We start from the raw sequence: 6,000 nt of genomic DNA on the forward strand, positions 1-6,000 counted from the left end.
AGGTACGAATTTTGCATTTCACTTCTTCTGGACATGTCGGAGAAGACTTGTTTCAGACGACTCATCTTTCTGGACGAATTGACGTTTCATCTATCAGGTAAAGTAAACCTCCGTAACATAAGAAATCGGGAGCCACAGAATCCTGGGATCGTCATCGAACGTGAAAGAGACTCACCGAAACTGAATGTGTTTTGTGGCATTTCTGTTCGCAAACTTTATGGACCGTCCTTTTTTTTTTTCGGAAGAAACTGTAACATGAATTTCGTACCTGATCTGTTGCAAAACTGGATTCTTCCTCAACTTCATGCGGACTGCAATGATTTCACTTCTATGCTAGACGGTGCCCCACCTCAGTTTCATTTTGAGGTGCATCGTTATCTTGTTAACATCGTCGCACAACGTTCGATTGAAAGAGGTGGACATTAGGTTTTTTTTAACTGATCGTGGCCTTCCAGGTTAGTAGATTTCACACCTTGTAATTCCCTTCTGTGGAGGTATATAAAGAACAACGTCCCTGCAGCTACTATTCAGTATTTGAGATATCGAACTGCTGAAGCTGTCGATTCAATAAACGGGAGTGTTGATTCGTGTGTAGAATGAAATAGAGAATCACTTCGGTATATCTCGAGCAACGCATGGTGCTCATGTTGAGCGTGTGATGTGGTATCTGTGTGAACATAAAACTTCGAACCTTGTTCGATACAGGCACATGCACAAAGTCTTTCATAGTTTGTTTGTAATGAACAACTGAGATCTGTTCTACCTTTTAAAACCACTGTGCATTCCAATCTCTGTCTTTACCACTGCAGCTAGTCCAGCTAATTTCCCGACCTCTTCAGGCATATCCTATTATCCTGTCCGTTCTTTTTTCAGTAATCTCCGTACGTTCCTCGGTTCACCGGTTCTGCGGAGAACTGCTTCATCTCATATCAGTCCACCAAATTTTCACCTTCTATCTATACGACCACATCTCAAACACTCAAATTATCTTGTTTTTCAGCTTTACCACAGTCCGTGATTCACTTCTATACAACACTACGCTCCAAACTAAACTCTCAGAAATTTCCTCCTCAGATTAAGGCCGATGTTTGATGCAAGAGGACTTTTTCAACCAGTTACGCACTACTTGCGTGCGCTACGCAGCAGCTTATGTGACTCCTTCCTTTATCCGTCATGTATTATAGTCCTTTCTAGGTAGCAAAATTATTTCACTACTTTTACTTCATGCTCTCCAGTGTTGATGGTAAGTTTCTCACTAATCTCATTTCCGCTTCTTCTCATTACTTTCATCTTCGTTTGGTTTACTCTAAATCCATATTCAGTGTGTCCTGAATTTTTCCCTTCCTTTTATTGAAGATAGCAATGTCATCAGCGAACCTTAACATTGGTATCCTTTCACTCTGAATTTTAATCCCACTCCTTAACCTTTATTTTTGCGATCGCTTTGTCCGTATAGAGACAGATCGGTAGGGAAAAAATATAGGATCCCTCTCAAACCCCTTTCAAAGCGAGCACCTTGTTTTTGGTTTCCTATTGGTATTATTTCTCCTTGGTTTTAGTGCACGTTGCATATTGTCTGTTTTCCCAATCGCATACAGCACATTTTTGTGAAAATTTTGAACAATTTGCAAAATTTAACCTACGATTTTCCTAGCTGGTACCACCAGCAGTGCAGGGTAAAGCTATGACAAGACAGTCACTCATAGTGGTGAAACGTCAAAAAAAATAAATGAATAAAATTAAAATTACAAATAAACATCGGCTGAAGAACGGGGAAACAGATGCCAATAGGCAACTTGTCAGTCAGCAAATCGCCACGAAAACCTCCATAATTTTGTAACATTGTAACTCATGTCAAGGCAACGGCAGAGAACACCTCCACCTTCTACAGTATACTCATGCATTTCATGTACCTTCACATGAGTGCCATGTTCCAAATTGTAAGTTCCCTCGGAAGGTCGTTTGGCAACCATACTAACACATCTTAGCCGTCTTTCCTAACAATAACAACTTCTGCTAGAGAGCGCCATCCTTTTAACAGTTACTGCCTACCTTAGTCAGTGACCCACAAGACCTCTTTGTCCACCTATAGTGTATTCGAAACGGAATCATATGCACACTACCAGGTATTCCTGAACCACCATAGGGATTTATATAGTTAAGGGAGCAAATACAGTGCTATTATCTTCAAGCAGGAATAATAGAAAAAGGACGAACTTAATTCTGCAAGGCATTCGTCTTTCCTCTTATCAATTGGTCCATTTTGTCTTTTCAGTGAACTATATGTTATAGATTAAGCTGTAAAAGTATTGGCACCTTTCGACCCGGGCGTTTCAACGTCGCTCTTAATTAAGTAATAAAGTAAGTAATTAAGTAATAAACGTAATAAAACGGAAGGAAGTGTTATGTTCAAATGGCTCTGAGCACTATGGGAAAACTTCAGTGGTCATCTGTCCACTATAACTTAGAACTACTTAAACCTAACTTAACCTAAGGACTTCACACACATTCATGCCCGAGGCAGGATTCGAACCTGTGACCATAGCGGTCGCGCGGTTCCAGACTGTGCCGGCCGGTGTGGCCGTGCGGTTCTAGGCGCTTCAGTCTGGAACCGCGTGACCGCTACGGTTCGAATCCTGCCTCGGGCATGGATGTGTGTGATGTCCTTAGGTTAGTTAGGTTTAAGTAGTTCTAAGTTCTAGTGGACTGATGACCACAGATGTTAAGTCCCATAGTGCTCAGAGCCAGCTGAACAATTTTTTTTTTTGTTCCAGACTGTAGCGCCTAGAACCGTTCGGTCACCCCGACCTGCGAAGTGTTATGTCCGACGCCTTCGGCACTGATGTGACTAGTAATAATACAGTTAATTTGAACAGTCTGAATAAGTAATACATTGTTAATTACAAGGAAACTTATCTTCGCTCGAAAGGCTTGTCGGTAGTTATGAAACTGCACACGTGAAATTGCGGCTCAGGTTACACTAAATGAGCCACGTTTACTGAATGGTGAATTGATACTAGTTAAGAATGGCCGTGCTGTGGCTTCGCTGTAGTCACTATAAAACAAGTTTGTAGACACTAGTTGACACCGTTCTGATAGCCTTGGTGTGTAGGAGCAGTTACAGGAGACTGAAGTCTCTTCGTTCCCCGATGGTTGACATTGTGTCACGGCGAGTAAACATTACAAGGACGTTACTCCGACAGGAACCACCTGGAAGTAGACAGGATCCGACATCGAACATACCTGTCCTCTTGGCTTCTGACGAAGCTATTTCAGGGCAGAGGTACGGCGGTGGCGCTTAGGAACGACGGAAGACTCAACTTCTTCATAGCGTAACATTGGCGCCACGTGAGATCGCTTCGGCGTACATTATCTCTGTATTCGTCGATACTTGTTGTGCCACTCTGGATAATCGACGAGACCGCAGGAAGAATGGGGTTGACAAGTTGTTGTCCGGCGAGCCACATCTCGCCGTTAAGTAAATGCAATCCGAAAACAAAGGAAGTAGGTTACAGCACACTTGTTCGCCCACTGCTTGAATACTGCTCACCAGTGTGGGATCCGTACCAGATATGGTAGACAGAAGAGAGAGAGAAGACCCAACGGAGAGCAGCGCGCTTCGTTACAGGATCATTTAGTAATCGCGAAACCGTTACGGAGATGATAGATAAACTCCAATGGAAGACTCTGCAGGAGAGACGCTCAGTAGCTCGGTACGGGCTTTTGTTGAAGTTTCGAAAACATACCTTACCCACGAGTCAAGAAGGATATTGCTCCCTCCTACGTATATGTCGCGAAGAGACCATGAGGATAAAATCAGAGAGATTAGAGCCCACACAGAGGCATACCGACAATCATTCTTTCCACGAACAATGCGAGACTGGAATAGAAGGGAGAACCGATAGAGGTACTCAATGTACCCTCCGCCACACACTGTCAGGTGGCTTGCGTATAGATGTAGATGTAGACGTAGAAACGTGGAATGGAATAATCTTCTAATGACATGTAGAGCACGACAACTGCAATTAGAATCGTAAGGTTGGATATGGCAGTACTAATCGTCTGTCCTCTCTCTCTCACTCTCTCTCTCTCTCTCTGTGTGACACTGTAATGTATCTCCTTTCTTCACCATATGTGTTCCGTTAGTTTAATATTTTTTTTTTTTTTTTTGAGTGCAAAATGTTATGTTCGGAAAGTCAGTTTTTTTTTTTCGTTTTACATTCACCTGGAATTTTTACGTTTCTTCCTCCCATTACTCAACTTCTTGTAGATTACCGGTTCTATCTATAGCATCATGAATCGTGTCGGATTTTTTGACGACCGTAGGTACTGTGAGCCTGTGAATACACGCTTTTACCTGGTTTGAGTGTTACAGGCCAGGCAGCAGGCCAATCGCTACGACACCCTCAAACAGGCAACTGTAAAGTATCTGATAGCAATTGCGTCAATATCGACACGTGCTGCTCATTAAACTTTCATGTACTTCGTATCACAGTGACGGGTTCGCCGGCGTCCCGCTAGAGGCAGCTTAGCTGTGCGTCGAGCAGATTTAACTGCATGTGTGTTCTCTCGAGATATTCTGTTCTACACTCCTGGAAATGGAAAAAAGAACGCATTGACACCGTTGTGTCAGACCCACCATACTTGCTCCGGACACTGCGAGAGGGCTGTACAAGCAAAGATCACACGCACGGCACAGCGGACACATCAGGAACCGCGGTGTTGGCCGTCGAATGGCGCTAGCTGCGCAGCATTTGTGCACCGCCGCCGTCAGTGTCAGCCAGTTTGCCGTGGCATACGGAGCTCCATCGCAGTCTTTAACACTGGTAGCATGCCGCGACAGCGTGGATGTGAACCGTACGTGCAGATGACGGACTTTGAGCGAGGGCGTATAGTGGGCATGCGGGAGGCCGGGTGGACGTACCGCCGAATTGCTCAACACGTGTGGCGTGAGGTCTCCACAGTACATCGATGTTGTCGCCAGTGGTCGGCGGAAGGTGCACGTGCCCGTCGACCTGGGACCGGACCGCAGCGACGCACGGATGCACGCCAAGACCGTAGGATCCTACGCAGTGCCGTAGGGGACCACACCGCCACTTCCCAGCAAATTAGGGACACTGTTGCTCCTGGGGTATCGGCGAGGACCATTCGCAACCGTCTCCATGAAGCTGGGCTACGGTCCCGCACACTGTTAGGCCGTCTTCCGCTCACGCCCCAACATCGTGCAGCCCGCCTCCAGTGGTGTCGCGACAGGCGTGAATGGAGGGACGAATGGAGACGTGTCGTCTTCAGCGATGAGAGTCGCTTCTGCCTTGGTGCCAATGATGGTCGTATGCGTGTTTGGCGCCGTGCAGGTGAGCGCCACAATCAGGACTGCATACGACCGAGGCACACAGGGCCAACACCCGGCATCATGGTGTGGGGAGCGATCTCCTACACTGGCCGTACACCACTGGTGATCGTCGAGGGGACACTGAATAGTGCACGGTACATCCAAACCGTCATCGAACCCATCGTTCTACCATTCCTAGACCGGCAAGGGAACTTGCTGTTCCAACAGGACAATGCACGTCCGCATGTATCCCGTGCCACCCAACGTGCTCTAGAAGGTGTAAGTCAACTACCCTGGCCAGCAAGATCTCCGGATCTGTCCCCCATTGAGCATGTTTGGGACTGGATGAAGCGTCGTCTCACGCGGTCTGCACGTCCAGCACGAACGCTGGTCCAACTGAGGTGCCAGGTGGAAGTGGCATGGCAAGCCGTTCCACAGGACTACATCCAGCATCTCTACGATCGTCTCCATGGGAGAATAGCAGCCTTCATTGCTGCGAAAGGTGGATATACACTGTACTAGTGCCGACATTGTGCATGCTCTGTTGCCTGTGTCTATGTGCCTGTGGTTCTGTCAGTGTGATCATGTGATGTATCTGACCCCAGGAATGTGTCAATAAAGTTTCCCCTTCCTGGGACAATGAATTCACGGTGTTCTTATTTCAATTT

Source organism: Schistocerca cancellata, chromosome 6, assembly GCF_023864275.1.
Source record: "Schistocerca cancellata isolate TAMUIC-IGC-003103 chromosome 6, iqSchCanc2.1, whole genome shotgun sequence".
Classification (NCBI taxonomy): Eukaryota; Metazoa; Arthropoda; class Insecta; order Orthoptera; family Acrididae; genus Schistocerca; species Schistocerca cancellata.